Below are 12,087 nucleotides of genomic sequence, written 5' to 3' on the forward strand. Positions count from 1 at the left end.
TATATATATAGCCAGAGAGTGCATATGCTCACAGGAGAGAGACATCGAGAGATAGATAGTGAGAGAAAATGTGAAAAATCACCATCCCCTACCCCCCCAAGTGGGGAAAGTCACAATGCAGTCCTGTCCTCCGTTCTCCTCCTGGTATTTTGGGCACACATGCATACACTCCTGTGTGATTTTTTTTAGGCTGATTTTGAATTGCTGTCAGCCATGTGGGAGTCTAGCACCTCAACTACCATACCACCTGCTGGATCCAGAGTACATGACTTTTGAAACTGTATGTGCAAAGTTTTTTGGTGAAATATGAATATTTCTGAGGTTCAACATGGTGTTTAATCCAAACAATAATTCGAAATGTTTTTTTCTAGTTACATTTGGCTAAGAATACTATAATTGATTTCCAGAGAAAATTGCCAAAGTAACATTTGAAGTCAATTCATTAAGCCCATCTCTGGTGACAACCACTCTGATGACCACTCTGCCTGACTGGCTAGTAATTGGAATGTGGTCCAATGATCTTTATCTTGTCTTACTCTTCACCCTACTTGCTTAGAATGAATTTATTCTTCCCACTGTAGACCAAGTCTAATCAAAACCACAGGGAAGATGTGAAAGATGACCACAGTTGACCCATGTGTCAGTATGTTCTTTCCTTCTTTACAAACATACTTTATTTCTGATTTGTTCTTCATCTAAATCCAGTGGAGATACTGGATACATTTGGTTTAAAATATTTCCTACTGGGTTTTATATGTAAAAGGGAGTTAAAATAAATATAAAGTTAGGAAGTGGTTGTATGGCTGGGGGCCTGAACAATGTCAATTTTCTTTTCTTTTCTTTTCAGGTTTTTGCCATAGGTTGCATGTACTTGCTGGAGAGTGACAGTGAGAGGGAAAGTGAGCAATCACTCTCACCATAGGGGATCGTCAGGCCACAATCTCTTCTCCCCCATTCTCCTCCTGGAATTTTAGCCATGCATGCACATGCACCCAGTGTAATTTTGAAGCCACCAGATTGGGGACTCGAGTCACAGTCAGCCATGTGGGAGCCCAGCACCATAACTACAACGTTACCTTCTGACTCCCAATTTTCAAATTTTAAATAAGTAAATAGTCTAGATCAGTGGCAAGGAATACTTAGCAAAAATAAATAAAAGATGGAATACAGAGGAATCTAATGAATGTAGTCTATCTTCTTCGCTCATACAAAAAAAGAATCAGAGCAGGAGTCAACTGATTTGAGAATTCTCCTCTTGGAGGAAAAAATTTGTCTTTTGATAATACATTTGTCCATTATCAATTGTTAAAAATTCTTTACATGGGGGGCCAGCAGATGTTGTAATGATTACATTGCTGGTTTGACCGGGTTCGAATCCTGGACTCGGTGGCTTAAAATTACGCCTGGCATGGGCGTGCGTGTTTGCCCAAAATGGAGAAGGGATTGCAGTGTAGCCATCCCCCTAGGGGGTGATTTCTTGCTTTTTGTCTCTGTTTCTCTGTCTCTCTGGTAAGCGCCCATGACCTATAGCAAAAATCTCTCTAAAATAATTCTTTACATGGTTTCTGAACATATTTTACCTTTTACAATGAGTCACTGAGCATTATTGGTGCATAGTTGATCATTTTTATACTGTTATATTTTTATACTTGTTTATATTAAAAAGGAAACAGAGTGATTTATTTATGTTCATCTTTTTGGTGCTTAATGATTATTTTTCAACTCGATCAGTTGTTCATCACATAAATTAGGGTCTTCTATAGCATATGTCTGTCATTGATGATACCATGGTAATTCATTTCCCTATGCAACAGAAGAAAAAAAAATAAGTGAGGTACAGAGTCTGACGACTGAATTTGTCAAGGAATTCAAGAAATAGTTCTAGAAAATTTTCAATCCCCAAATGAATAAGAGAGCATCATGTTCTTAGATAAATCGATAGCATTTGTAGGTGTGAATCTAATAATTTGTAATAATGTGGACAGTGTCATAGGTTGAAACTTTTCATATTTTAATTAGTGGCCATGGAATTCAAAGACTTGCTGCCTAGAGACTAGGACTTTATTTTATTTTACTGTAGTTTTCTATAGGGTGTGTATGCTCACCATAGAGAGACACAAAGAAAAAGTGAGAAATCACCTTCTGGCAGGGATGGCCACGTTACAATCCCTTTTCCTCCATTCTCCTCTCAGAATTTTGATCACACAAGCACACAGCCCCCACGTGATTTTTCAAGCTGCCAGGCTTGGGGACTTAAACTGGGCTGTCAGTTATGTGGGTTCCAGCCACCTTAGCCACCATACTATCTGCTAGCCCACTATTACTGTATTTTTTAAACAATGTTTTAATGAGCTATAATCCATAGAGCATGAAATTCACTCTTTCATTTTTGTTTTATTTTTTAAATTACACATTTTTGTAGGATATAGTATGGCTTCTCAAAGCATGCATATAGTGTGTAATGATCAAATCAAAGATGTAAACATATCCATTTTATTAGACATTGAACATTACATTATGTTGTACACATTTGATAATAGTTCCACTAGCCGTTTTCCTTGGGAAGTATATATTGAATTGTCAGAGACCTTTTTTACTCTGCTGTGGTATCCTATTCTGTATCTTATTCCACTTTTTTACATGAATTCTTGTATCTGATGAAATTTCTTTTTCAACCCACCCACTGCCTCACATATCTTGTGGTATGTACCATTGCTCTCTATTCTGCACCACTGAATCCTTCAGTTTCCACCATAGAATGTGAACATTCCGTATGTGTTAAACAGGGTCATACAGTATTTGTCTTTCATAGCCTGGCTTATCTTGTTTAGCATTTTGTCTTCTAGACTCCTCTACTTTTGTCAAATGACAGGATAGTGTTTCTCTTTATGGCTGAGTAGTATTCCATTGTATATACATACCACACTTTCTTATTCTTTTCTCAGTTTTGGGGCACTTATATTGAGTTCATGTCTTTGGCATTGTGACTAATGTTACAATAAACATGAATGTGTACATGTCTTTTTGGCAGAATGAGTTCCTGTCCTTTGGATAAATACCCAAAAGTGGAATTAAAGGATCATAAGATAGTTGTATTTTTAATTTTTTAAGAAACTCCATACTGTTTTCCACAGTGGCTATACTAATTTACATTCCCAGCAGCAATGCACAAGGATCCCCCTTTCTAAGCAGTCTCACCAGCACTGCTAATACTGTTTTTTTTTTTTTAATTTTTCATAGCTGTTTTGTCTAGAGTAAGGTAATAAATATCTCAGTGTGGTTTAGATTTGCATTTTTCTTATGGTAAGAGATATTGAAATCTTTTTCATATGCTTTTTAGCCATTTGTTATGTCTTCCTTTGAGTGCTGTCTGTTCAGGTAGATTGACTTTAAAACTTTTTTTTTTTTAGTTTTTTGCTATAGGGCACATGTGCTCTTTGGAGAGAGACAGAGAGATAAAAGTGAGAAATTACCCCCTGGGGTGAAAGCCACGCCGATATCTCTTCTTCTCCATTCTCCTCTCAGGAGTTTGGGCACACACACACACATCTGCCTAGCATGATTTTTCAAGCTAGATCCGGGACTAAAACCATGGTTGGCCATATGGGAGTCCAGCACCTTAACCACCATACTACCTGCTGGCCCCTGATTGACCATTAAAAATTAGATTATTTCGGGAACCAGCAGTTAGTGTAATGGCTATGTTGCTGGACTCCCACGTAGTCGACTGCAGTTCGCGTCCCGGACCTGGTGGCTTAGAACTCACACTGGGCGTGTGTGCGTGCGTGCCCAAGATCCCGAGAGGAGAATGGAGGAGAAGGGATTGAGACGTGACCATCCCCCCTGGGGGATGACTTCTTGCTTTCTGTCTCTATGTCTCTCTCTGTCTGGCGAGCGCACATACCCTATAGCGAAAACCTCTCAAAAAAATTAGATTATTTCTATGTGTTTTTTAATGTATACAATTCAGTAATTTTTGGCATATTCAGAGTTGTGTGACCATTACCATTTTCTAATTTTAGATTATTTTAAATAACTAAGAAAGAATACTTGTGCTGTTTAGCAGTTGGGGATTACTCATTATCTGCAGCCTTTGGCAACCTCTAATATACTTTGTTTCTGTGGATTGACTAGTCTAGACAGTTTATATAAATAAAATTATACAGTATATGGCCTTTTGTAACTGACTTTTTTCACTTAATACAATGTTTTTGATGTTCTTTCATGTTGTAGTATGTATCAATACTTTATTCTTTTTATTGCCAAATAATATCCTATTATATGATTATACCACATTTCATTGTTTATTTTTAATAATACTTTCAATGGACAAATCATAATTGTATATATTTATGGGGTACAATGTAATAGTACAAATTTATCACCTCTAACGTTTATGTTGTACGTTAGTGGTAGTATTTTATCAAAGTGAGAAAAGAAGTGTGAAGTTTCTCTTTACTTATTAATATATGCTCCCTCTTCTAAAATCTAAGTTCTTTGAGGATGCAATACTCTTTCTTATTTTTTATCCCATTTCTGGACCTTGTCAAGTTTCTTAAATATGTGTGTATGTGTCGTCACAATTATGTAAATGAAGTAATAGATGGTTTTAAGCCAAGGTCTGGAATGCTGTCCAAGGGGAACAGTAAAGAGAGCACCCCAGTTTAGATTCATAGGCATAAATATGAAGAATCTAAAAGTTCACGGAAGAAATTTTCAGTAATCGTGTATTCCAAAATCACGTAACCGAAGGCAGTGATTATGGTTTATATGCGTGTTCACCTCACATTAGAAACAAATAGAAAAAGAAAGAAGAAACATAAAAGAATGTACCAACTCATTCTATATGCTGAATTGAGTATCCCTAAATATTAAATGATCTCAGAGATCTTTGGGATCCCTAATGATCTCTACCTGTTTTTGCAAACTGTGCTTATTATAGGCAAATTGGAGCCATTATGTGTGCTTTATGAGATCTTGATTGAATATGATTCATGTTTCAAGAGATGACAGTCTTATGTATCATTTTTTGTGTGTTCAGAAGTGATCACATAGCAATATATTGAAATAAAGCATTCACTTTGAAAAATTACGTTATCATTCAAAATCACTGAAGGAAAACACTTAACAGAGAGACCATATTTACAGGGACACTTTTTTTGAGGGAATAATTCCAACCATTTGTGGGACCCACTAAGACCAGAACTATCTTTTAATTATTACCTATGGCAGTCATATATCTTTTAAAGATATATTCAGTTAATTTAATTAATGTATTATTTTTTTATTTACTATAGGGTACATGTGTTCACAAGAGAGAAACAAGGAGAGAGAGGAAGAGCAAAAGAAAGTGAGAAAGTAAGCCACCAGGTCTGGGACTCAAACTGCAGTCAGCCATGTGAGAGACCAATGCCTAACCCATCACACTACCTGCTGGGCCTGTAATCATATTTTTTTTAAATGTCATTTATTTATTTTATAGCTGATGTTCCAGTGAAAGAGGATGGTGGTGGCAGCAGTAATTGTATTTAGACATCAAAAAGGCAATATCAGGACCAGCAGTTGGCATAATGGCTATGTCGCTGGACTCCCATGTAGTCAACTGTGGTTCGAGTCCTAGACCCGGTGGCTTAAACTCACGCTGGGTACATGTACGTGTGTGCCTAAGATCCCGAGAGGAGAATGGAGGAAATGGGATTGGAGCATGGACATCCTCCTTGAGGGGTGATTTCTTGCTTTCTGTCTCTGTCTCTCTCTGTCTTTCTGGCGAGTGCACATGCCCTATAGGGCAAAAAACTCAAAAAAAGAAAAAAAAAGGCAATATGACCCCATCTATAGATGAGTTAACCTAAAAACAATGAGTCATTAGAACTCAATTTGGAAAATCACCTTTAAAAGAAAATAAAAACTGTAAAATATCAAGGTCAAAATTTTAGCCACAATTTTTACTGAGCAGTTAAGAAAGATTTTAACAAATACTGCGCCCTCCAGTGGTTGTTCTTAAGTGGACTTTGTTTTGTTTTGTTTTTTTCTTTTGGCCTGAGCTCTCAATTTTTCAGCTTCATTGTTTTGAATAACCTCAGGAAGGTTCATATTGTCTATTACTAGGAGGAACCTTGGAAGGTCAACTCAAGTGTTTCTCCAATTCCGTGGTGCCAGCGATGATAGACCACCTAGTGTATGATGTTTAGGTTCGACACGACAGGTCCACAAAACTGCAAACCTCCTTAATTCATCAAGTGAATTAAGAATGACGAGAAATGACTAGAAATGAAAAAAAGTTGTTGGTATAATTACCTCAGGTTCTTCAGACATCAAATACAATCCAGCCCAATACCAAGCAAAGCTAGTCCTCAGAATGATTGCAAAGCATGTCAAAAACCATGTTCCCTGCTTTAGCCAATACCAGAAGGCTTACAAAATGAAAGACAAAAGATGTTTGTGGAATCTATTTCACTTGCAGACAGATGAGAGAGACAGGAGAGAAAGTCGCTTGGTGAAGGAAGAAATGCTAGAGACTGAGTCAGGAAGCCCAGCTGGTGCCTGTTGTGTGACCTTGGTCCGACTCCCTGGGCCTCAGCTTTCTCACCTATGAAACAAAGGGTATGGGCTGGGCTGAATAGTTTCCATGAACCCAGTATATAGACAGAGGCAGGGGAAACAGGATCAATCTCAAACAAAAGAACCATGATTTGAATATTTATGAAAGCAAAATTAGCTAGTGATCAAAAATCGAGGAAGAAAGGTGACTGAAGAAGAATGCAATTCACCTTAATGCATTTAAAATTCAGTATGCATCTGACAGGGACAATTCTTTCAAGAAGGAAAAGAATAAAGCCTATCATTCTGTCTCTACATTTTCTCCACTGGAGTCTCACACTCTCTTCTTTATCATCACCTTATTTTTTTCTCCTTACTTTCTGTTTCCGGTAACCATGGTGATGCTTCCTCCCAGCAACCTTCTTTTGCAGCTGGTTCTATTGGTACACATCAAATTTTTGCTCCATTCACTGGGACAGGGCACTAACAATGCCGACAAAATCATTTATTTATTAACATTTTTCTCCTTTCCTTTCCCTCAGGCAATAAAGGCAGGGAATTATTCCACACTTAACCACCCGACATAAAGAGCACTGTAAAACATGGATATTCAACTGTTAATTTCAGTTCCTAATATGAAGGGGATCCTGATTATGCCAGAGATTCAATCCCTGCCTTGACCCTCAAGGGACTGTAAAGTCTCAGTACTCAAAGTGGTTGCCACCTCCTTTTACTTTTGTATATAAATGGGAATAAAATAGATTGCCCATGAAAATCACATCTCAACCCTGGCTTTCTAATCTTCTTTGTTTTTTTTTTCTGCCTTCTCCCTATAAAGAAAACATCTCTAAGTTCATAGTTATCATAGGTACAAGGGGACTGGATTTTCCGTATGAAAGCAGACATAACAATATTCATTTATCTAATGAACACTATTGTTTATTTTGTAATATAAATAGGCAATAGCTTAAAGATCATTGTAATTATCTGCCAGTGTCAAGACATCAAAGAATCCCTGCTATTCTTTACACGAATAATGAGAATTCTGATAAAATATTGTTTAGCTATGTTTAGTTTGTGTAGCTTAACTTGTTTGTAATCCTGTATGTCTGAAAACTGTCTTTCTATTTAGGCATGCTCTGTGTGTGTGTGTGTGTGTGTGTGTGTGTGTGTGTGTGTGTGTGCGTGTGCCGCCTGGCATTAACACAAAGGAGACCAGATGATGACATTCATAGGCTTATAGACTCGACTCCTGGGGACACACTTGGATGGAGGCAATTAAAATGCCTGTCAGGCATTTGGTACCAGAAGCCCTATGGCAAACCGCTAAATCGTAAGCCAGAGCTGCATCCTATTGTGAGTGAATGATGGCGGAGCTGAGTGGCTTGTCATCATTCTCGAAAATTCTGAGGCTAGTGAGCTCTCTCTCCCTCTCCCACTCGCCTTATTTTCCTTTTCGCCACTGCGGGGACTTTTTCTAATTTGCAGCTTCCCTTTCCCCGACACACACAGACACGAGCTGGTGGCTTGCAGACTGCGTCTGTCTGGAGCTGGGGAGCCAGAGAGCCAGCCAGTGGGGATAATGCTCCAGGGGAAGAATTCTGCAGCAGTTCTCAAAGGCTAGACTTGGGTGGTATTGCTGCATATGCTCTGGTAATGGTTTGGGGTTTTTTATTTTATTTTGGTTTGGTTTTGATTCATTTTTCAAAGGATCTACTTTGTGTGATCTTGGAGTAAAATGATTTAATATTCGTTACTGAGCTTCTAAAAATCCAAGTACTGCATTTTTTGTACAACAGATCTCAAGACAGATTTATTATCTGGATATAAAGAAAGCATTTGCTTACTGGTGAGTTACAGTTTTGATATTTAGTTAACAAATCTATGTATTGTTTTTTCTCCTTTGTTTTGTTTCGGTAGATTCTTCAGCTCATTGTCTCTAACCGAGGAAGCATTGATTGGGAACTACTCATTCAGAAAATTAAAAGGTACCACATGTTTTGTTTGGATATTTAAGTGAGGTAAAATCAGGAAAGAACTAGAATATTTTTATTTAAATTAATCTCTTAATGGTTGGTCTTTTATTCTTAAGCCTACGTTGATCATTGTCTATAGTATGGATGATTTTCTATGCAGATAATACCATTATCCAAGGCTGTTTTGATAGGCAATATCTCAAGAAATGTGTCTTTTACCTGTGGTGCAAGTTATTAACAAATTTCAGCATGTCTGGCTTATTTTTGGATTTTGTCATTGTGACAGTTTATAAAATGGCCCCAAATGCTTTATCTTAATGAAAATTCATTAATTTAAATTGAAGAGACATATGTTAAGTAATTATTTTATCTGAAGGAATCTGCTAAGTGATTTTTAAAAAAATGTTTAAATGAAATGGCTTGCCCTTCCCAGGTAGAATGAGCACTGGAGACGAAAGCCCAGGAATGACTCAGTATTGTTGAGTTTTGCAAATAAAATATTGTAACTTCACTGATGTTTTAGTCTTTAGCAACAGATATATTTAAAAGTCAAGGTTGTTAGTTATTAAAAGAACTGATTTTACATATGCTTTAGTCAGAATCGAGAGCATAAAAATGTAATCCTTCATCTTGCCATGAAAGCATTTGAATCCGTTGATCCTGGGCCTCATATCTTACATGAAAAATATTAATTTTTAAATTCAGCGTCAGAATGTATATTAATATGGAAGAGTGATTAAGCATATTGCTAGTCTGTAATTCTTTAAGATTGTCTTTTTCTTTTTTTAATACAAAACCTGCATTTGCAATTTGCCTTTAAAAAATGGAAGACATTTTCTGCCTTACTGAGGAGATCAATAATTTCTTTTAAACATTTCCTTGACATCCATAGAGTATTTCCCTTCAAGACTATTAAAATATTTTATGCAGTAAGTTTAGTTATTTAGAAAAAATACTTAAAAATAGCTCATTTTCAACTACCAACTCTAAAATACCTTATGTATGTGATAGTATTTCTGTGAGTATGCATATTTGTAGCAGTTGAAGGAGACTAATGCATTGTCCTTGGTTAATTTTCTCTGCAACGTGTAATCATGACAACCTTAATTTATTCATTCTACAAGCACTTCCTAAGAGCCTTGCTGCTGTGGGTAGTCTCTGTGGAAGAGGGAAGGGGCAGATGACACTGTCCTCAGACTTCCAAAGTGTAGGCAGCATCCCATAAGGTTTTTGAACAGGAGAGTGAATTTGTTAAGATAAATCCATGTGCTCTGAAAAAGGAAATCACTTCATTTCAGCTACTGAACAAAACCTAATGGCTTTGTCTTGGGGACATGTGAAATTACATTGCATTTTTTTCCTCAGAAAGTACTCAGTAGATATATGTATGGAATCCCAGACAGGACTACTATTCCTCCTGAATACTGTAAAAGCCTGAGACCATTCTTTCTTTTTAGGTCTCATGCAGAGTTAATGAAAACATTTCATGTTTAGAGAAAAAAAAACACACCTATTTTGATATTTTTCCATCTAAGTTTATAAAGCATATATTTCATGTAAGAACCTGTTTCTTAATCTTCAGTCTTATTCAGCAACCCATTATTTTAATTTTAAAATTTAGGGTATTTTTATAAATTAGCAAAGGGTAAAATTATTACTTAACTGCTAAAAAGTATTTTCAATATATTGTCAATAAGAACTAATGATCTCTGTTGTAATTTTCCTGGGTGTTGGAGAAGTAGCAGATGACCTCACCAAGGGGCACTTGGTGTCTAAATTGTCTAGGTCCATTTAAAATTTTACAGAGGGGTGTTCTGACAGATTGTATGTACTTTTAAAAATGTGTAATTAAAATAGTCTGTTAGGTAGTCAAATCAGAACAGCATTTGCCTATTAAAATCTAAGGCAGTCAGGGATCTATGTCATGGTTTTCCTAATCAATATTGTCTTGACATTAGTTAATTCCTTTAGTGATTTTTTTCACTCATATCTTTAGCCTGGGCCACAGTAAGAATTCAATAACTATTGATTCAATTGTTTGTTAGATAAATGAATTCAACAGCATTTTCCTCCATTATTTTCTTGTTCCTGCTTTTCATAAGAGTACACACTGAAACAGACATTGGGTCCCTTTTTTTTTTATTTACTCAAAATATTCCTCATATGTCTTTAATTAATAACGATTCATTATATAATCAATTCTGTGTAGAAAAGCAGATGAACTATGTATAGAAATTTCTCCAGGTTGTAAGGAAAAGGATTTTTTTCTGGTGTTAGGTTAAGATGGAAAGAATTTTTGAAATGTCGCCTTTCACTTTCATCAACGAGGAGAAAAATGCCGAACTGCAGCATGAGTGTTGCTTGTGGACACTTCCTAAATACTACTCTTAGGCTTGACATTGTTTACTGCTCTTCCGCTTTCAGCCAAGATTTTGCTGCAGCAGAGGGGAGAGGCCCTTTCTCTCTCTCTCTCTTTCTCCCCCCCGCCCCGAATGTAATACAAGAAATGATGTCATACTTACCAATCCATAATGAGCAACCAAGCATTAAGAAGGATGAATGGATAGATACTCATTCTCTATATTTAAGAAATAAATCATCTTACAGACTTGTACTGACTTTAGAGAATGCAATTCTTATTGCCATTTAACTTTAATGAAAGTCTACTTTTTGTTATTAACCATGTGCTAGATAATATCCTAAGTCATTAACATACATTATTTCACTTAACTCTCACAATAATCCTAGGAGATAGGTATGATCTCCATTTTACAGAGGAATGGAGACTCTAGTTAGGCAGTCAGAAGTCTGGCCCCAAAGTCTGATCTCAGAGTCCTTCATCTGCACCACTAAATACTACATTTTTTAAACTTACAGTCATTGTCTTAATGTCTTATTTATGAAAATGCTATATATGTTACTGCACAAAGTTAAATCAATATATATATATATATATATATATACTTCTGTATAGATATATATACTTCTGTATACTATAGTCTGTATATTGGGTTGTCAGAAAAGTCATGATGCATTTTTGCATAGGAAAACATAAAAAAATACGTCATGACTTTTCTGACAACCTAATAAATATATTTATAATTTGAATGCCTTTAAATGCTTGATTGTAATATTCATGTTCTGGCATATTTTATATTTCCTATATATGTTATATTAAACATGAAGAACTGTGTTATTCAAGGAGAAATTTCAGAGACAAATTAGAAAGTTTTCAAATAAATGAATCATAGGAGCCTGTAGGTGGTGTGGTGGTTAAGGCACTGTACTCCCGCATGGTTGACCACAGTTTAAATCCCTGACCTGATGGCTTGAAAAATCACACCGGGTACATGTGTATACATGCCCACAATCTCAGGAGGAGAAGGGATTGTAGTATGGCCACTCCCGCATCCTGGGAGTGATTTCTCACTTTCCCTCTCACTGTCAGGCACTGACACCCACATGGCCAACCATGGTTCAAGTACTGGACTTGGTTGCTTCCTTTGTCACTTCCTCTCTCTCTCTCTCATCAAATTATAAAATAATAATAAAGTTGAAATAATTCTATTTT

At 36.4% G+C, this 12,087-nt stretch overlaps 1 protein-coding gene across 17 annotated transcripts in view; it reads left to right on the forward strand.

The window, feature by feature from the left end:
• The window catches only part of MAP2 (microtubule associated protein 2), a 349,368-nt gene that overhangs the window by 174,926 nt on the left and 162,355 nt on the right, over positions 1 to 12,087 (forward strand). For 12 of the 17 annotated variants that reach the window (XM_014586191.1, XM_006140067.2, XM_014586205.1 and 9 more), the window contains exons 1-2: positions 8,033 to 8,193; positions 8,461 to 8,528. The gene's annotated coding sequence lies outside the window, so the exon portion shown is untranslated. Of the gene's footprint in view, positions 1 to 7,773; positions 7,874 to 8,032; positions 8,194 to 8,460; positions 8,529 to 12,087 lie in introns of those variants that run through there. The other 5 variants (XM_014586222.1, XM_014586226.1, XM_027770184.1 and 2 more) reach the window with 4 other exon arrangements.

The sequence above is a fragment of the Tupaia chinensis genome, unplaced genomic scaffold, assembly GCF_000334495.1.
Source record: "Tupaia chinensis unplaced genomic scaffold, TupChi_1.0 Scaffold000018_1, whole genome shotgun sequence".
Classification (NCBI taxonomy): Eukaryota; Metazoa; Chordata; class Mammalia; order Scandentia; family Tupaiidae; genus Tupaia; species Tupaia belangeri.